Genomic DNA, 21,876 nt, shown 5'->3' on the forward strand with positions numbered 1-21,876 from the left:
AATAGCATCAACCGCACATACTAAGGTAAAAAGTTTATATCAGTTGCATTCATGCTGCTATTTTGCCACAGCACGCATTTTTGTAGGTGAATGTGATTCGTGTTCGAGCAGTTAGCAGACGATACAAAGCATTGCGAAATAATCAAGTTCGTGACATCGCTATTTTTATTATCGCTGTTTTTCTTTATGCCAGCGATTGTTTTTCTAAGACGCATAAATCGCTGCAGCAGTTAGCAAGTTTGCTAGAAAACTTTGCGGCTAACATACTTTTTGACACTCTTTCCTATTAGAAGAATCACCTTGCACGTGTTTAGAAAGAAGAGAGAAAAAAAAAAGGAGATCTCGAATCGTAACTGAGAAGTGAATATTGGGAATTCACTGTCTTGCAAGGCTACATTGCATATTTCATACATTTTGTTTGTTGAGAAAGAATCATTGTGAATTTGATCGTATGGTATGGTATGAAAAACTTTATTTTGGTCCTGAGGGATCAGTCTGGGACTGATGCGGGCCGCTCCCACGTCGGTACAGAGAGGCCGAGCACCTCTGCCATCACACGGGCCCTCTGGACAGCCCTGAGTTGGTCCGCCAGCACTTCACTGTGCAGCATGCGCTGCCACCACTGTTCACCTCGAGAGCCATCACCGGCCAACGCCAAGCAGCGCCACAGCATGTGTTGTAAATCGAGCAAACCCCCCCACTTACTACAATAGACTGAAACCCCGCAGTCCGGATTAATTTTATTCATGATGACCGGGTTAGGGTACGTTCGTGTCTGCAGAAGCCTTAATGTAACCGCCTGCGGCCTATTTAATTTAGGATGTGGCAGCGGGAATGCCCTGCGCCCTAAGTAATAGTGCTTGGTGATGTCGTTGTAGGTTAACAGTTGGTCCCTGTACTCAGGAGCGGGAGATCCAGCCCCTTCAGGGAGTACACGGCACACTAATCCTCGTGCCTCCCTGTGCGCCACCTCGTTGAGGTTACGCGGGGCTCCCTCCACTGTCCCCATGTGCGCTGGGAACCAAGTAACTGTATGCGAAGTGATATCCCTACCCTGTAGCAGTCTGTTAGCCGGTTTCGCAACAAGTCCTCTCGAGAAGGCTGTGATCGCAGATCGCGAGTCGCTAAATACCAAAACTCTTCTTGAATCAATTAGCGCTAGAGCAATAGCCACCTGTTCGGCAACCCCCGGATCTTTGGTATAAATGGAAGCAGCATTTCTAACGCTCCCTTTGCCATCTACCACCACCACCGAATAAGCATTTTTACCATTAATCCATGCGGCGTCAACAAACGCAGACTGTTCCTCCTGATCCTTTGCCTCTCGCAACAAAGCCCTAGCTCTCGCGACCCGCCTCCCTACATTGTGCACGGGGTGCACATTCCGCGGAAACGGACGAACCATGATATTTGCCCTAAGGTTCACGTTCAACTCGTGTAGGGGCGCCCTATCGTACGACACAGCCACGGCTTCTTCAATTGACTCTAAAATATACCTACCCGCTGGTGTACCTAGCAACCGCTCCCTCTGCGCGGTACGTTGAGCCTCAGCAATTTCATCTAAGGTGTTATGCAAACCCAGTTGTAACAACATATCGTTTGACGTAGTCATAGGCAGACCAAGGGCAGCCTTGATGGGTTTTCTGATTAATGCTTCCGATTTATTTTTCTCCCCCCTATTCCAATTTAGCATAGCTGCCACATACGAGAAATGACACATAATAAATGCGTGAACTAAGCGCATTGCACCTTCTTCTCCTAAACCCCTATGCCTATTAGAGATCCTTCTTATAAGTCTTATGGCCTCCTCCGTCTTCTTGGTAATACGCTGAATAGTTCTAATATTCGATCCGTTTGCTTCAAGTACAAAACCCAGGACCCTTGATTGCTTCAACTTTGGGTATCACCGACCCTTCCCTAGTATGAATTCTAATGCAAGGCTCAACTTCCGGTACCCAACCCCTCGGCCTTCGACCTAGCTTCTTAGATTCGAAGATCAACAACTCCGACTTTTTAGTGGAGCACTTGAGCCCCATGAGACCCAGATACTCCTCCGTAAGCGTTACCACCTGCTGCAGCCTAGCCTCAAGCTCTCCATCACTACCACCGACACTCCATATAGTAATGTCATCCGCGTAGATAGAATAGCCAATATCCTGGACAGTGTCCAGTCTATTAGCCAACTTCGACATCGCCAGATTGAATAACATAGGCGAGAGTACGGATCCCTGTGGAGTACCACAGCAACCCAATTTAAAGAGTTCCGACTTTATCTCCCCAAACCTGAGACATGTCCTTCTATCCGTAAGGAAAGCCTTGACAAAATGGAAAAGCTGGTGCCCCAAATTCAAGTCCGATAGCACCCGTAGAATGAAAGAATGTCGGATTTTATCGAAAGCTTTTTCCACATCAAGTCCAATTAGTGCCTTAGTATCCCTTGTCCGCCGGTCAAGGATCTGATGCTTAATCCTGATCATAGCATCCTGAGTCGAGAGGCCGGGCCGAAATCCTATCATCGAGTGCGGTAAGACCCCATTGCCCTCTACATAACGCGTTAGCCTATTTAAAATGGCATGCTCAGCGACTTTCCCCAAACACGACGTCAGGGAAATGGGTCTGAGATTTTCAAGCCCTATGGCCTTCCCCGGTTTGGGTATCAGAACAGTAGTTGCAAGTTTCCACTCTTCCGGGAAAGAGCCTTCCTTCCATAGGCAATTGATCTGCCGCGTAAGGAACTCAATTGACCTATCGTATAAATTCCGTAGCATTTTATTCGTAATGCCATCCGGCCCTGATGCCGATCGACCATTAAGATTCTGCAGCGCCATCCTTATATCACTTTCAGTAAATTCCGCGTCCATAGCTGCATTTTCGTCTCCACTATATTCACAAATCACGTCAGGTGTATCGTGCCAGGTCTCCAACGGAAGGTATCTCTCAGCCAAATCCTTCAGCAACTCCTGCTCCGTGGAGTCCCGACACGCCTGATGGACCAGCTTACCTATCACAGTCCTCTGATTAGACTTAGTGTTTGTCTCATCTAGTAAATGTCTGAGCAAACTCCAGGCGCCTCCCCTCTTAATGCGACCATCAATAGAATTGCACACTTCATCCCATTGGTGCTTGCACAGTACCCGACAATGGTCTTCAATTTCCTGATTAACCACTGCTATACGCTTTCTAAGCCTTCTATTCAATCTCTGACCCTTCCATCTCGCTAACATCGACTGCTTTGCTTCCAACAAATGTGCCAGGCGACTATCCATGTGTTCCGTGTCAATATCGGTCTGAACCTCTTTAGTGGACGCCTCAACGTCACTTTTAAGCTGACTAGTCCACTGTTCCAAGGTCAACTCATTTCCCTCATCTTCGATTCTCTGCACTCTTCGTTTCCTAAATGCATCCCAGTCAACCATCCTGAATGTGCGCTCCTTTTTATTAGCCACTACCAAAGTAATCATAAGTATGCAATGATCGCTACCAAAATCTATATTAGAATTGGACAAGGACGAATCCACCACCCCCCGAACAAAAGTAAGATCAGGTGTCGAATCTCTACATGTCGACGTGCCACATCTGGTGGGATACGAGGGGTCTGTAACCAGAGTTAAATTCAAGTCTAGTGCCTGCTGCCATAGTCTCTCCCCCTTAGTAGTGCTATAAACATACTTCCACACATGATATGGTGCATTGAAGTCCCCTCCAATAAGCAACGGTGCATCCTTAGCCAGATTGGTTGCCTTGGTCAAGAGAGATTTGAAACTCTGCTTCGTGTCTCGGGGGCTACTGTACAGGTTAAGCAGGTAAACGCTCCTCTGACATGACCTTTGCCGACCGAAGATTACTTCCACCATAATATATTCAATCTTGCAATCTGCCATGTGAAGATCATGTCTAATATACGGCAACCTCCTATTAATGAGAGTAGCGAGTCCTCTGCCCTGTTCATTATCCTTAACTTCCGCTTTGAAATTCGTTAAGGTCACGTTAGACGTCAGTGTTTCCTGTAATTTGATGTACTTGCTGCTTTTTTCTTACTTGTTTTTTTTTTGTGTTATCTATATAGTGTGTTTATGGTGGCAACTAGAAGCTGTGCTTATTGTGCTCAGTCGAGTGCCCTGATATTTTAAATGCATACAAACTATTTTTCTTCTCTCCTCTCCGAATTGATGCACTGGAGCACTACTATGCTTGGGCAATGTTTTTAAAGTTTGAGCGCATGTAAATGCTACTATGACAACTTGATAACTGAACATTGCACAATAATGAATCGCTATGTATCTAATTTAAATTGCGTGTACAAGTGAACGTTTTGGATATGTTCAGATCCTCACTCTTTATCTCAATAGCCTTGTATGTACGACTTAAACAATGAAGTAAATGAATTGAATCTGACAAAGAGGAACACTGCATTTCGGGGCACTCATTCTTTGGTTCTTAATATACAAATTGTGCCATTTGTAGTACTCTTGTGCTACTGTGTTGACGTTATTGCCACTAAACCATTGTGAATAATCGAAATAAATGCTACGTAATGGTGCTGTGAGATTAGTGTATTTTCACGAATGGGTTGATTATTCCGATAGTTAGAAATATCATTGTTAAAAAATACATCAGCGAACGCTTCCCGGTTTCATTCAAGCAGCGCACGACGTCTTAATGCTGCAAACAGCCTCTCCAGCTTTCATAATTGAATATCCCAGCCCCACTCAGGCACCCTCCATGGAAGTGTGGATTTTTTTTTATTGAATGCTAGTGCAGAGCGTAACAGAGAGACCGAATTCTTTGCAAAGAGAAAAAAAAAAAAAACTTTTATGAAACCAGGTGATATCACGCATTCAACGCATGAGCGAACCGGCCCACTTGGCATGACGTAGCCTACGTGATTTCACATGACGTGCAGGCCTGAAAACCTGTCTAGGAGGTGTTGGTTTAGCGCACCAAAATCGGAAGTCGCGGCGTCTACGTTAACATACAAAAGCAAATTTGAAGTACGCGCCACGATGACATTTAGAAGGCAGAACATTGGGGCACGCCCCACTCCGCCATAGCCTTCGCAGTGCAAGGCATTGATGAAGGAGCGGGAGATCAGCGGGAGCCGTGTATGATTGCAAATAACTCCGCTTCCGATGAACGCATTGAAGTTCTATTTGCAATGAAGTATTACTGAAGTAGGGTATTAGTGCATTAGATTATTAGTATTAGTAGTAACGGTAGGAATGTTATAATGTAAGTATAGTATCTACGAGATCTATGTAGAGTATAGAAGGAGGTCATAGTGAATGGAAGATGGCTATGTAGATGAACCTAAGTAGAAGAAAATTCTGAATGCGTCTACCCGTAGGCGCTTTCGTGCGTAGGCCACCCCGAGGAAGCTTTGTAGTGACAGCACAAGGCGTTACCTCTACTCTACACCAGCAGATGTTATCGACGAGGCGAAGGAGCGCCAAGCGGTTAGTGATGTCACGGGAGGGGGCTCGCCACTTGCATATGAAAGGACGCGTGGTTGGCATGCCTCATTTGCATGTTGCACTAATTGGGGAGCCTGCAACACTTCCGGGGGATACTGCGAAAACACTAAAGGGAACGAATTGGGGGACTACATGGGGGACTACATTGGGAAACTACATTAGGAAACAAAAGCGAATTATAATAGTATTGCAATGTAGTCCCCGAATGTGTTTCCTTTAGTGATTTCGCATTAGCCCCCGGAAGTGTTGCGGGCTCCGCAATTTTTTTTGTCACTTCAACTGCCTTTCTTCACTTCGATAAAAAGTTGTTCAGGACCCTTTTAACGACATCCTGAGATGACAAGACGGCTGCAGTGCGTTCGGAACCAGTCGTGGCATGTGACTAACAGCCGCAAACGCGTTGTTTCCTCGGTGCCCTCACTATCATCATCACCATAAAAAACATGGCGGGCGCCTAGAGGCACTGGAAATTTCGGTCTATAATCAGTGAATCTTGAACCAATAGCGTACTAGAATAATGGACAATGTGCTCGCTGCCCTATGTGGCACACGCTTTCAGCTGAAGCCGCTCACGTCGCCCGAGCCGGAGGCCGCTAGGGGCGCTGGAGCTGGTTTCACCTGAAGATCCGTGCCAGTCCGCGCGGTCCCGCCACTGCCACCCGCTTGCTACAGCTTGCACAAGAGGACGCGAATCGACCAGATTTGGATCGTTTGTGTCGACGGCAGCGTTCGACGACTTCTATCTGCAACGTCTTCGGACATCCTTTGTGATAGCTCTATGGTACGCTAAGCAAGTATACCTATTCGCCGGGACAATTACTGTTTTGCACAACTGTGCCGGACAGGCTATAGTCGAGGAAAAGACGCGCCGGAGGCGGCCTTTTTCAGCGTCCCACAAGACGAAGAAAGGAGACAACAGTGGGAAACGAACTTGCACCGTGAAGACGAGACGCTTGAACACACATGCGCTGACTAAACACTAAAGTTCTGTTTGTTTTGAATGAAAAGGCGAATGGCTGTTCCAAAAACAAGAAAAGGAAAAACAGCCTAGGTGTCAACGTGAATGAAGCCCATATATCGCGGTGGTGCACCACATAAAAATGGCATGAAAGAACCCACAACACCGTACTTGAAGCCTTCAGGGGTCTCGTTTATGACCTTAATGAATATGTTGTATATATATATTTTTTAATTTCGCCTTACTCCGTATACTCAGGTGTGCTCTTGAATTGCATTAGTATGCGGTGCGTGTTGTGTGAGAAAAAAAAATGAAGGTTTGCTTTATTTTCTGAACATTGTTTTTTTTTTTTGTACAAAGAAATATTTCCTGCATGCACTAACAGTGAAATTCGTAGTATCTTTTGTTTAATCTGTGCAGTTATTTGAGTAGTGTTTGGTTTGACTGGTTTTGGTTATGTATTTTTCACTGCTGGAACAATATTGTGCAGTTCTTAGTGATTAAAACTGATTACTCGAACAGTATGGCGGCCGGGGATTTCTGTGTCACCGTTGAGCGCTGGGTGAATGCAGAGGGAGCCCAATTGCGTCACGATGCATCAAAATGACTGTCGTCTTCATGTGGCTCAACACTGCATCGGCTCAATGTCTCCAGTGCCCAGCGATGGCGCAAAAAAGTGCCGGCCGCCATGATGTCTGAGTATTGCATTTCAGTCCCTCGGCCCTGTGCATCATTTTTGTTTGAATGCTCTTCCTAACAAAATGCACGGACTTGAAAGTGAAGTCGAAAATAAAAGCAATTTTATGCGCTCATAGAACAATGACGCTGCTCGCTGAAATCATTGTTCAAACTATTGGATAAAACTATAAATCAGCTTGTTTGATATTTTAAGGGAAATAATTTTTCATACATAGGTGTTCGATGTGTCCTATTTTTCTTTCCGGCGAATTGTACCGATACGTTGGGTATACGCATTTAGGACGAAAAAAAAAAAAGCTATCTGCAACTTGACCAAGTGCGGCCAGCTTGGGCAATGGTCCACTGCTAGGGCGAGTGGAGCACGCTCGACGCTGGCCTTTAGGTTGTGATTACTGGTGACAGATGTAAATAAAAAAAAACAATCACACTCACATTATTGTCACAGTAACTGCTACAAACTACCTCAAGTTGCCCACTTTGGTGGCGAACCAACACCCAAACCCATGTATTCGCGAGATCATCGATAACGTCTCCCGAGGCGTAGCAGTCAGAATGGCAGTGTTTTTTTTGTTGTTGTTATTGTATATAGCACGAAAAAGCGAATGCGACTTGACGTCTTTCGAGTAATACAGATAGCAACAACTTACTTAGGTTTACGCTGTTCGGTGAAATATCGCGCAGAAACAGCATAGCGTAGGTGAACGACTACAAATCCTTCCAGGTGAAAGTGACTGTAGCGCCATCTCTTGGAGGCGACATGAAGTGCCTTAGGCGGAGCCGTCATCTGAGCCCGCTGCCTCTATTCTTGCACACTCTACTTGAAACACAGCATCAATCTCACCTTTTTTTTATTTATGAAATTAGATGTTCACGGATTGCTTAGTAACGTCAATGACTCGCTTCCCATAGCCAGGTCTGGTGAAAGGCGAGAGCTGTGGACGGCCAGTTTTTCAAGATAATTAAGGAGACCTTGTTTTGTTAGCATAATTGCATACCCCTACAAAAACACTAATTGCTGGCACATGCCTAGAGGTGATAGCACTATTTCAATTAATTGTGTACGCCCACAGCCTCTCTAGGGCAACTTTACGAGCTGCTTAATATTCTTCTTCATCACGGCTCACATTTCCATGGGTACTTCTAAGAACAAAGTCTGGCAGAAAACGGTGTAGTTTCACACGAGTACTTTGACACCTATTGTAACGCAAGGACAAAGACCATGGAACACACGCTATAGTCTGGAAGTTCGAATATTCGTTAGAAATATCTGAAAGGGTAGTCTTTGTAGTTCTAACTTTCAATACTCTAAATTCCATACATGCATTTGAAACAATATGCATGAATGAAATCCTCTTTTGTGAAACAGCTGTCGTGCGCAGCTACAAACGTGATCCAACTGTCTGCAATGTTTAAAAGAATCTCAAATCGCTCTTTCACAGACCACAAAGACTAGGTTGCGACTAATTGTTAACGAGAACGAGCACAGCTGCTGATCCAGCCATTCACTTTGAGTCAACAGCCTTTACCCTGACATTTACAATACAAAAGCTCTTCCCGTTCTACCTGTTCTTTTGTAACCATGAAGAACCATAACGTGACGGGAATTTTTATGCATCGGGAGTGTCTACCTATATTTCAGTACCCGGAGAGACTTTGAATCTGCTTTTCCACGCACTATTCTATTTCCGTACAGCATGGCAGACCACTGTGCTGTCGCAGGACTTGCATCTTGGTTGACAATTATGTGCGCGTGGAAATACGTGTCAGGCTGTAAAGCGAGTTTCTTTTGTGTTGGCGCATACAAAAAGGTAAGACGGATTCTATATTTTTTTCTTTAATCTTCGCTGCCGCAAATCTTACAGTATGGTGGCAGCCTCTATTTCGAAAAAAAATGAAAAAAATCTGTAGTCATGTTTTTGGACTTTGCGCAATGTTGACGAGCACGTGATTCCATATGAGCTCACTGGTGCTCTGGGCCTCTCGCGTTATGCAATTTTTTACGGTCTTGCCATTTTCGTGAGAGTCATTTCATCAAGAATGAGCAAGATGTTCCCACGACCACCTGAACAAGGTCAGTCGTCTACTTCATCGGTCATTTTTGGACGACGTGCCTTTGGAACTCGGACCAGCTCGATTCCTGGGAGAGCTCAACGCCAGAAGCCATGGACTCTGACAGCGAGCACACCGTAGTCATGGGCCGCCGTATGAGGAAGATGCGCCGTATGTCGACTGAGGCGACTTCATCGCATCAGAGTGAGCAAGAAACTTCATGGTTTCTTACGTGCCACTCTCGACGGTACACAGCATGAACTCCCTCAGCAGGCAGTTTCTAACCGAGTATTTTGAAAGTGTGGCCCCTGGGCAAATTAACGAGATCAGGATCAACGCTCGCAAGAACATCCTGACAATAGATGTGAAAAATTCCGCAATACTTAAGAACTTAAAGACCATCCCACAGTTACGCGCAATCCCCGTCCGCTCCTTTATTACTTACGGGAAGGAGACGACAACTGGAGTGATTTCCGACGTGGAGCTTGAAATCAAGCATGCGGACCTCAAGAGTCTTTTGAGGTCATGGGTGCGCATTCTTGAGATTCACCGCTTGGGGCACTCCCGATGTATCAAGTTAACGTTCGCTTCTTCGACATTACCAGCCTCTCTCAAAGTGGGCTACGTTATACACCGAGTACGAACATTCGTTCCGAGGCCTATTCAGTGCCGGAAATATCAGAAGATAGGACACGTGAGTGCTGTTTGTAGAAGCAAAGCCACCTACTCGCGTTGCAGCGGAGAACACGATACCACCGACTGTGAGGCGTCCTCATTTAAATGTCCCAACTGTACTGGCTCTCCCGAAGCGACTTCGAAGGAATACCCGAAGATGGAGCAGGAGGTTCGTATTCTTCGAAAAATGGCAAGAGATGTAATCTTCACGTAAAGACGCTGCTCAATCTGTTCGCCAAAGTGACCAACGCTCGCGACAGAAGCATCACAAAACCACTTCAGGAGAACTACCTAGCGTGACACAGGTACCACGACCACCTCTGCCTGTGCTTGCATCGAGGACGGTAACAGCGTCTACTGATAATTCAAGGTCGATGAGAGCACGCGGTAAACATTCACCTCCACTGGCTGATACAGACACGGAATGGCCTTTGCTGCCCTCTAAGCCCACGGCCATGCCAACGGGCACTAGCGGTCCTCTGCGCCATGAAGCCAATAATTATAAGGCCAATGAAACCGGTGACACTACGGGCAAGCAAGGAGATGAACACAATGAGAAGGAGAGTGTACGAAAAATGCTGAAGCATCTAATAGAATCAATGCGCGTGATTCTCGGTGGTCTCGAGACTCCGGCCGCTAAAAGTGCCCTACAAGTGCTCGCCGTGCTAGAGCCGCTTATCAAAGCTCTTTATATGTAATAAAGATTTTGTTTGGCGTTGTGCTGTTCACGCAGGGGAGCCCCCCACCAGCTTCGTCCTAGCGCCTCTATTTTTAAGGTCACTCAAATTGGTGACTACAGACTTGATGCGAAACCTGATTGTGGCTTCATGGATGACATTTGTGAATGTTTATCATCAGAGTGTTGAACTTGCTTTCACCTTTGCACATCCGTCTGGCTATGTCATCATCATCCCTCATCACATCTTTATGCCCCCGTTCCCCCTCCCCCTGTGCAGAGTAGCAGGCTAGAGCACCTTACCTCAGGCCGACCTCTCTGGCTTCTTTCAACTAAATTATCTCTTTCCTAAGAAGGCTGCACACATAGACACGGTAAGCATACGACATCGACAGCAATTTAAGCGAAATAACAAAAAAATGTTAGTTCTTCAAATAACTTTCGCTTTCGAATAATCACCCCATTTTTATCTATCGCAGGGTATCTCTCTAAACAAAAACTTTTGAAATAATTTTGCGCCATCAGGGTTCACGGTAATTCTATATTTTCTGTGTTTGTTGACCAATGCGAGCTGTACTTCTGTGAGCTAGTGCGAACCATGCTGTGGAACATTTTCATTTACTCATGCGTCAGAAATGTTCGGCTGCATGTTACACTCCTGTAACACGTAAAGGCGAAGGCATACTGCACATGTGGTAATCTAAATGATTGTACTTTTGCAGAAGTCACACTTTCTGTAAGACATTACGAGCCGCAGTGTGAAGTGACCGTAGGGAAGTGTAGGTCGGCCACCTCAATGACAGATGTGAGCACCTAATGCACTACCTAAAGGTGCGGCAAGCTTGTAGCCAGTAACCGATAGAAATGTGTAACACAAGCCGAACACAAATAAAGAAAGCGTGATGGTTGTACATCTTGACTGTTTATTAGTCAAAGTCTATATTCAGCGTCATCTTGCGGGTTGAGATCCCCCGACCACACACCGTCACTGGGGCACCGCGGTGGCTTCTCTGCGTTCACAGACAATCCGCTGCTTCCTTTCAGCAGCTGAAGGACAGCACTCGTGATCGATATCTCCGTGCTCCCGCCGCCTCGCACGTCGCACCTCGTTTATCCCTTCGCGAGCATCCTCGGCCGTAACGCACTTTCGAGGCCTGCCCCACAATCCACTAGGCACCAGGCGAGCGTCCTCCATTGCCGTCTCTGTCGCTTCATAGTCGATGATTCTTCTTATTCATGTTATGTGGGTATGAGCCACGGCTGATTATGATATTTTTTGTGGTATGAGCCATTGCTGATTATCTTTTTTGAACCACTCGACTAGAGGCCGCTTTTTTTGGGTATGAGCCATTGAAATGAGGCACTGAAGGCTCTCACCTCATTATATGCCAGGAACGCAAGTAGTAACGAACTCGTAGCATAGCCAATTTGCTGCAATATTCTCCCTTCACAGGTACGAATCAAGCCAAGCGCCTTCACTCTTCCTTTCCACAGCGACACATATTGCCAGAAGGCCTGTTTCTAGCGCTAATTAAAATAATTCATATCCTGTCTAGGGAATTATCTTTCTTCAGCAGACATGAGAGTGCATGCCGGTATGGCATATAGGCTACTCGCTTTTGTATGAGAGCGAAGAGGAAGCAACTGTCGGAATAAATGACAAGAAATGAAAGAAGTTTGGTCTATACTGATAGCATGATCGCACATCATGCATGTGTAGTTGAGGCTATCTTCTTACGGCTAATCACTGCACCCCTATTCGACAGATTCCTTTTCCAGGCGTCTGCTACGGAGCCGACAAGCCCAACCGAGCTCACCCGTTGCCCGCGCCACCATCAAGAGACTTGCAGAGGAAGTATTGCGCATTCTTCCCGCATTTCTGCGAGAGTCAGAACTGGTGGACTCATGTTGGCATATTTGGCACAGAAAGAGATGCTCAATCGGAGCAACTGCCGGCCATGTGTCCGGGCTAAACCTCACCATATACATCACCCCCCCCCCCCCCCCGACCATGTTACAAAACTACTAAATGTCTTTATTTCGATGGCAAATACCGAAAGCAATAAAAGACTCCATAATATATTGTTCATATGGCCACAGGCCAACTGGACCAGCGCCCATACGTTCATCAATATGGTACGTGATCGCGCTGCACACGGTTGCAGGTGTGGTTCCTAATGCCGCGTATAGCTCAATATAAGCTCCCTCCGCAGCCAGTTCCACCTAAGGTGTTGGTCGACGATGTCCCCGAGCGACGACGGGCGGCGAAGCGTGCTCCCTTCACATAGTATCCCTGTCGAAGGTACAGAGAGCTATCAAAGCTGCAAAAAAAAAAAAAAAATGCAGCGACAAGCTGTGGCTACCGAAAGTCCCAAACTATGACGGAAAACTTCCCTGCGCAACATTCACACCTGCAAGTTTTGCTGCCTATTCCACTTTCACATCATATCAGCTTTCATCGACCCGCCGTGGTTGCTCAGTGGCTATGGTGTTGGGCTGCTGAGCACGAGGTCGCGGGATCGAATCCCGGCCACGGTGGCCGCATTTCGATGGGGGCAAAATGCGAAAACACCCGCGTACTTAGATTAAGGTGCACGTTAAAGAACCCCAGGTGGTCGAAATTTCCGGGATCCCCCACTACGGCGTGCCTCATAATCAGAAAGTTGTTTTGTCACGTAAAACCCCATATTTTAATTTAATCAGCTTTCATCGCTTCTTCTTGGCTTCTCAGTTGAAAGAACTCCCCGATGCCTTGCAACCGGTTATCAGTTAGTTTTGCAAGGTTCAGGCGGCCGTATTGCAACAAAGGCCAAATGCACAAGGGCGCTTACACGCTAATTTTAAAGAATAATTGCTAATAAATCATAGTTTGGTGATGTCAAGGCCTGGAGCCCCTAACTACGCTGTCAGTCATAGCCCGAGTTACACCTCATAGAAGCCAAGGACAATCAGTCAAAATCACCACAACCATCAGCGCCAACGGTTTCACAAATTTATGAGCCTCCTAACAACGCACGTTCACGTGCACGTCAGAATACTTCCCAGCAATGTACACGAAGCACATAGTGGTTCAACATTCTATAGCTGGTTTCGCATGAAATCGGTTCAAGCCTTCGATCCTGCGACACCGAGACAATTTGTTCAGAGCAGACTCTGGACATATAGTACGAGGCCAAGGTATTCGAACAGCACCCGACGCAGAAGCCGTTCTGTAAACAGATCGACGGAAAATAAACGCACTGGAAAACACGCACAACAGCCGAGAAAGACAAAAGACAGGCGCAATTCTGTAAACAAGCGAAGGCAGCCTCAGCGTATGAAGCGAACTTCGGCTGAAGAGCAACAGTCTGTTTAAATTCTGGACAAATTTCGGATGTAGCAAAACGTCATCAGTGTATTTTTATGTTGACTGCAGGACGAAGGCCTCTCTCAGCGATGTCTAACTAGCCCTGACCAGCGCTAGCTGATTGCAAGTTACTGCTGCAAATTTCCTGACCTAAATACCCCGCCTAATTTTCTGCCAATCTCGACAGCGCTTCCTTGATCTTAGTACCCATATTGTATTTATAATGGACCACTGATTATCTCTCCTATGAATTACGTGGCCAGCCGAGCTCGTATTTGTTCCTTCTTATTTCAATTACCACTACCACCGTTTTCTCTCTGATCCATACCGCTCTCATCCTCTCTCATATTGTTAAGTTAAAATTTCTTGTTCCATCGTTTGCTTGAGCGGTTCTGAGCTTGTTCTCAAGCAAAATTATTAACCTCAATGTTTCTGCCCCATATGGTAGTACTTGAAGAATAGAATGATTGTAAATTTTTCGTTTGAACGACAGCGGTGAGCTCACGGTCACAATTTGGTGATGCTGGCCGTATGCACTCCGACCCATTTTAATTTTTCTGTAAATTTCAGTCTCATGATGACGGTTTCATATAATTAACTGACCTAGATAATCTTACTTCTGTACGTACTGTAGTGGCTGGCAGCCGATCATGAATTCTTGTATGCTTGACAGGTTATTCGACACTATTTGCCTTCTGCATATTATTATTCGACCCACTCTTACACTTTCTCGGTTAAAGTCCTCAATCAATTGTTGCAATGTGTCCACAGCATTGCTGAACAGGACCATGTCATCGGTAAGCTGAAAGTTGTTGAAATATTTGCCGTTGACCGTCCCCTTAATCACTAAGCCTAATAGCTGGAATGCTTATTCTAAGCATGCAATGAATTGGAGATGCTGTGTCTGACTGCCTGACCACTTTCTCGATAAGTATTGTTTATTTTTTTTTGGACTTTTCTTGCGGTAAATTATAACAGGAGAAGCCGGAATAGTGACGGAGGCGGAGTAGAAGGCTGAGAAGTTGCGGATACATGAGCTGTGGCTGAATGTTACACATATATGAAGTTTCACATAAATGAAATAATTATTGAGTTGTAAGCCGCATGGTACAAACACCAAAGCCTTGATGGGAAGCTTGTTTAGTACTTAAGTGCAATCCATACGATATGCACTTGCACCGCAATTCCGTACAAATATCGTAGCTTCGTCCCGATGCACTGAATTATGTTATCGAACTGTGCGCCCCAGGAAAGCACACAAGGCACATAATTAGAGCGACGTAAATGCATATCTTGCTGATACGATGAGTTTTTGTGACAGCTCTTAGCGTCGCGCGCGCTTCATTGCTCATTTCGCGGTACCAGGCCACTGTGACCTGCTTTTTCATGCCATCACGTTGGCCCGACTGATTCTTGGGCTGAATTCACAAACACCTATGAAAGGTTTCCTTCGTAGAGGGGAATAATAAAGAAAGAACACCACGCGAAGCGAATAAAAGACGTGAGTGACGTCATATCGCCCAGGACTGATGTTGTTCTGGGGTTTAGAATGAGCATCTTCAGCCAGTCATCAGACGACCATGACTGTAGTCTGCCATTGCATTTGTTTGTTGTCTCGCCATTCCGTGTTTAGTGTCCTGTTATTGGCTTTGCGCACATAAAACAAAGACTTACTGGCGTCTTTATGAGCGTTATGCTGCGAGCTCTTTTACCAAAAACGTAGTGTCCCCTGTGATACATCGTCAGTGTGGCTATATAAATATCAATCTGTGTGTGTGCGTGCGTGTATGTGTGTGTGTGTGTGCGTGTGTGTGCGTGTGTGTGCGTGCGTGTGTGTGTGCGTGTGTGTGAGTGCGTGCGTGCGTGCGTGTGTGCGTGCGTGCGTATTATTTCACGGCCTCACTCTTGTTCATGCAGCTCACATGGCTTTCGTATCATTGGGGGTACAGATTCTATTCGCATTTCTGTTTTTAATGTTCATTTTATATTCACGCCCTGCTTTACATCATAGGTGGGATTGCCATCCATCGTGCGCACACGCCGGTTCACACTTTAGGCCATGAATAAGCAAAACCATAGGCACAGGTAGTACGTCGCTTCGACTAAGTGCCTAATTGAAAATATTAGCTATATAATAGTGGGATGAGGCTAACAGTATGGCAGACGACAGCCAATCGGGCTACACCAACAAGTTTTGGTAATTTGAAACGTTTAAGCGTTTCTTCATTGCTTTGTCTCGTAAAGAGAAGTATAGCCTCGAAGCGCTGGAAAAAATAGTCCACAGCACTATTCACAATAGAAAGCTCGAATTAGAAGAAAAATATGATAAAATGCTCAAAATACATCAATGACAAACTTGGCTGTTGTCAAGGAGGGACACTACACTTCTATTTTCTACCGCCGAATACAGTGTCATGACGAGTACGAAAACTTAGGCTATTGCGCGCATACAGAAACACAGCCTATCACACATAAGGCAGAATTTCGTCCCACAGCATTAGTGGTACTGTCTTCCACAGCAGCTCATGCTCATTACAATTATGCGCTGAAGTAGCTTGATGCCCCTAAAGATAAGAAATGAGAACGCGCCACAAAGTAATAAGAACGTGTCTTCTACGGCTATCAATAGAGAGCAGCACAATAACAGTGCGCAAGCGCCCAGTCACGTGGTATTTTTTTTTTCCATATTTCGCGGGCATTTTATGAAACGCGGAAAAAAGGACCACGTGAGCTATATGGTGTTGGAAACAATTTATTGAGAGGTTTCTCAATATTGCGTATCACAATTGGGGTCTGCATCCAATACTGAAACAGTTTATTAATTGAACATAACTAATCCTTTAGTTAAGGGTAAAATAAAAGATAGCCTGAGTAACTCCAGGCCAGTACCAACATTATACATTCGACTCAACTTGCAGCCGGGTGCCTTTCACTTTTCAATCTTTGGCTCAAGTTATATGGGACCACCTGCATAAAGCCAACAGACAATGAAGCCAATGAACCTATCGGGGAAATTAGCGGTGACTGTAAGTTTTGAAATGTAGAAAATAATGAAGAAAATGGAAATCAAAGTGGACTAAAAGATAACTCGTCGCCAGTGGGAGCCAAACCCACAACGTCAGCATACAAGTGCGTTGCAGTATCAGTTGTACGGCGGCGACGGCTTTCAATCCGTCTGCTAACTTGTGTGTTCATGTTTACTAGAGCTAGGCCTGGGAGGGGTATCCAGTGAACCTCAGAGCAGTGGCGGGCGGATGCGGAACATGCTTTTGTGTACGACGGCGTCACATAACAAGTGATCTAACTAGCCGGCACGTGGCTAAAAAGCCCTCGTATGCTACATCAAGGCTGGCGGATTCGACACCCTCGCTATGAACGAATGAAAGGGCAGAAGGGAAACCTAGAAGCTCCATGTTTGTTATCCACAACCATATAAAACCAACAGGCAATGAAGCCAAGAAAAGCATCGGGGAAATTAGCCATGGCTGTAAGTGAAATGTCCTTACTGTCCAACGTGCGTCAACCATTGGATCTGCATAAATGGCATGCAGGCTGACGCCAAAGGACCACTGATCTCTTTCAGCGGGGGTAGGCGCACGTGACGTGACAGATAGCAGAGACCGTTGCTTCTCGACAGACAAGGGACTTCCATATTGTTCGGTGACCACTTGCATATAGGACACACAAAGAATTATTTGGAAACCCTTTGCTTAATATAAAGTTGTGGTACTTCAACTCCAGAGACACGTCCGATGGAAACTAGTCACAATCTACGCAGAGAGCCGTAATCATCATGAACGATATTTTTTTTCGAAGGACGTACTGGCGCCAGCTTGCGACAAGTAGCAGTGGAGGCACATTATGTGATTACAGCCACTCGACCCCTCTCCACCTCGCTTTTATTGAGCTAAATGTTCACCGCACTCCATGGCCCTCGTCGCCATTACTCGGTGCTACTCCACTTGGTGATTCCGGGCAATATCCTCGCCATGGTCCTCGTCGTTCATCACCGCCTCTCAATGGTGTGACGTGGTTGGCGTTTTTGGGCAAAATGTTCACAGCACTCTTTGGTGTTGATCGACACCACTCAATACTACTACACTTGCTATTTTTGGGTATAGTGTCCACCGCAGTCCTTGCCTCCACTCGACGTTGCTGCTCTTGGAATTCCTGAGGGTAGCGTTCACCACGGTTCTCTGTGCTCATCTGCACCACTTGACGCCGCTTCAATTGGACTCTACGAGCGAGCATGCGCTGGTGCACCAAACCATACTTTGCCGAGCATCAAAGACGTTCTCGCATAACTCGACGCATCTTGTGAGCCACCGTTTCCTCGGCATTGAGTGCGCGCATCGGCGCCATTCTCTGTTCTAGCACTCAAGCTCTCAAAACTATCACGTACTTGTATGTACATTTAGAAAGTTCGTCCTTTACTCTTTTCAGGTGTAGTAGCAGCCTTTCGTTCAAATAGCAGACATCAAATGAGGCATGCTATGTGACGTATAAATCCCCGCTAGAAATGCCATGTAGGCGAGCTGCCAGAAACAAAGGGTGATGACGTTGCTCTCTCGTTTTCTGACTGCGTTGACAACTGGATTACTGGGTAATCTGGTTCAACGTGAGCGCAGAGGTAAGCGCTGCAATTTCTGCAATGTTGTTGCGGGGACTTACGCTTAATTACTCCAGTCCAGATGGCATTGTGGTAAACCCCAAAGACTTTCAGAGAGCATTTTGGCCACGCTCCTGCACACAAAGCGTGCTTTTTGACGTCGCCTAGCTCTTCTCCCGGACTCCTGACATGTGCCCTCTACTACCCCTCGAAGCATCGTACAAATCAGCAACAACCACGTACAGCAGCAGTGCAAAAGTTGAAGGAAGTGGCAAGGAAAGCTACACTGTATTATCATTGTCTGCGTGATCTGTGCAAAAACATACAGACCGAACTTCTCGGGATACATTCAGGTGTCATGATTATTGCGGGGGTTATGCCCAAATATAGCAGCAACCACCTCCAGTTCTCAGTCCTATGGAGCCCCTAAATATGGATGGTCGCTGGTTGCAGCTAAGAATGCAGATTTTCTGCCGGCAGCTTTGCGCCGGTGACTAACTTTAATAATGCTGTTCATTAAATACAGACTTGTGCGTTTTTACTGAGGTGAGCTATGTAAGGTGTCACCTTAACGTAGTTGTTTCGATAGGCATTTAGGAATGCATACTTTCATATAGATGCATCCGGAATGGACACTATGCAGCTAATAAAAGAAACATATAACGAAATTGTACTGTTAAAGCTAAGTAGCATAACCAAATGACCCGACATTATGTATTCCGAAATGTCTGCGCCGAGGCTGCCGATAATCAATATTTCTGTTTGTGCTTTACAACAAAAGAAACGACAGGGGGTGGTGCAGCAGTGTCTTCCAGGCTTATTGTACGCGCATGGTATTTCTCTTTATGGTTGGCAGTAAGGAAATACGCAGCGACTTCCAGAAGCATGTGTAGGGAAGGATATTTTTCTGTCGTTTCATTTCGGGAAAATTAACCAAGTGTAACACATTTCATGACATGACTTATCAATGGGCCTCAACGCAAAGCAATGGTTTCCCACATGTGTAATGTTACGAAGGGTCACTGCCAGTGAAAAACGCGGGAAGCGGGAGAAGAGAAAGAGGAGGACGACTTTTCTCGTGCGATTTCCATGCTCTATGTGCCTTAGCGATCATTAAAATCCCTGTTACGGTCTCCGGAGGGGGTTATGGCATTTTTTTTAATGATCACCAACGCACAAAGACCATGAGAACCGTACGAGCAACGTCGTCCTCTTTCTCTTCTCCCGCTTTCTGTGTTTTCCACTGGCAGTGACCTTATATGACGATAAATTTACACATACCTAAAAAGAGGGGAACAGAGGCACTGAAGAATACGCAAAGGCAATATAGGCGAAAGGCAAGAGAAACGCAGCGTTAATAAAATCTGGAAGACTAACGAGCATCAAGAAATTTATATACTACGACGTGTGTGCGAACGGAAAATTCCTGGCATGTCTGGCATTGCTAAAGAAGTGATATGCCTAAACTCTCACGTGCAGTGTCGACGTTCTTGTGTTACTTTATTAACCGGGCACCTTTCCACAAGAAAGCGGGAGTCGGCGACTTGCGTTGAGTCTTCAGTAAAGCGTTCGCTCGAGTTCTTCGCATGTACAATGCACAATTCACACACGTCCTTGTGCGCAAGCTCAAAAGCAAGCTCGCGAATTGCAAGCACAAGCTGGACAGCAAGGACTTTCCAGGAGGGTTGAACAAAATCTTTTGCGCAGACGGTGAACAAGTGTGCACTGGAGATACTGGGAAACTTCTGAACAAGGAACATTCTAAAAAAATGCAAAAAACAAATGGCGTAAAAAGGCCTCGCAGATCGAGTGGTGTTTACTGGGAACGTGGCCTACTGGAATTACAGCTGCAACATCCTCACTGAAAAAATACGCACGTTTGCGCTTATAATCATGTATATTTCAAACAATGCGGACGCGGTTAACAGGAACACCGGCAGGCTTACCCCCGTATATGCGCCATACCACCGTATATGCGCCGTGTCAAAACTGTGTCATTGCAATTGCTGTACAAGTGTGAATTCCACTACCAATCATGGTAGTGAAACTAACTACTTGGATTGTTCGTTACGCGTTTTTCTAAATAATACAAGAACAAAGAAGTTCGAATGTGTATTGTGCTGGAACGTCGTGCAGTAAGTGAAGCGATCATCCCACTTTGCCCAGTGGTGCCTAAAAAAACTTAATTTTGTAGGACAAGTCATGGTCGACGACATAATACACATTACTTCACTAATCGGCAGACCTCAGTAAGTTTAGCAGAAAACAACTTGTACAGTTGAATTAACAACACTGGAAAACTTCCTTTATGTGAAAGCACCAGTGCGGACTTGTACGTGAACAAGAAATGCGTTCTGTCAATTGCCATAAAGTCAGGAGACGCAAATGAGTAACCAGGTCCATGGATGCAAGTGTGCAAAAAACGACGTAAAGACAATTTCTGAGCTTGCATCATTGACTCGGAAATATCATTCAATATGGCATGGGATGCCTCGAACGTTGTTGAAAGACATACGAGTTAATGCTTCAACTTCAAAACGAAGCTTTGTGCTACTTGAACGCTTTTTAGACATTGCATTATAATTTTGTAACTACATATATTTGCATTTGGTTTTTAAATACAGCAATGAACATTTCTTAAGTAAAATTCAGCTTCCTCTTCGAGAAAGCCTAACGAGAGCTTTCACTCTCAAGGCTCTGAAATAACTGATACTATTGAAATACTTCTGAGAGAGCGGCACATTTTCATTCTGTAGTTCAAAGAGTTTCTTACGATTGTTTTAGTTGTTTTGTGGCGGTCGATCTTGTATATGCCCCTGAATAATGGGTGTCCGTTTGGCTTTATTCTGTAGTGCGAAAGAAATTCTGACTGCTGCGGCGGAACCTGCCTGACGGCTATGCGCAGACCGTTCTGCAAGAGCTTTGATGCCCCAACCAGCCACTGGGAGCCGCCCGTCATCTACCGGCCGGACAACTACACCTTGTACACGCCCTCGTATGTGCAAGAATAAACTGCCCAAAACAGAACCAGGGAACTCGAAGAATGTACTAGCTGGGAGCATCGTTGGGGTGGTTCAGTAAAAGCGAAGCAAACTGAGCAACTCGACGCTGTATTAAGGTTCGACTGCGCTTGTTCTGCTCGTTTTTCTGGACAGTAGGAGATATATATCAGTACTACACTTCAGGGCAACTTGGTTGCCTCCTAGGGGTGAAATAATTAACAACAATGAATAAACTTTATTTCAATGGCTACGCTTGAAGGCCTGTCCTGCTAACACTTTAAAAAAAATTATGATTCTTCATTACTACGGAAGGTGCAAGGATTGATTTGTTTTCTTCTTCATATGTTTTGTTAGTTTTTCGTGAAGGCACTTTTGAAATACAGCTATTTCT

General features: G+C 45.5%; 1 long non-coding RNA gene across 1 annotated transcript; it reads left to right on the forward strand.

Annotated features, from left to right (window-relative positions):
* Positions 1-8,732: 8,732 nt before the first annotated feature.
* LOC129384637 (uncharacterized) lies at positions 8,733-21,733 on the forward strand. The gene is made up of 2 exons (XR_008612336.2): positions 8,733-8,936; positions 21,336-21,733. It is a non-coding gene; the product is annotated as an uncharacterized lncRNA (long non-coding RNA).
* Positions 21,734-21,876: the final 143 nt, after the last annotated feature.

The sequence above is a fragment of the Dermacentor andersoni genome, chromosome 5 (genome assembly GCF_023375885.2).
Source record: "Dermacentor andersoni chromosome 5, qqDerAnde1_hic_scaffold, whole genome shotgun sequence".
Taxonomy (NCBI): domain Eukaryota; kingdom Metazoa; phylum Arthropoda; class Arachnida; order Ixodida; family Ixodidae; genus Dermacentor; species Dermacentor andersoni.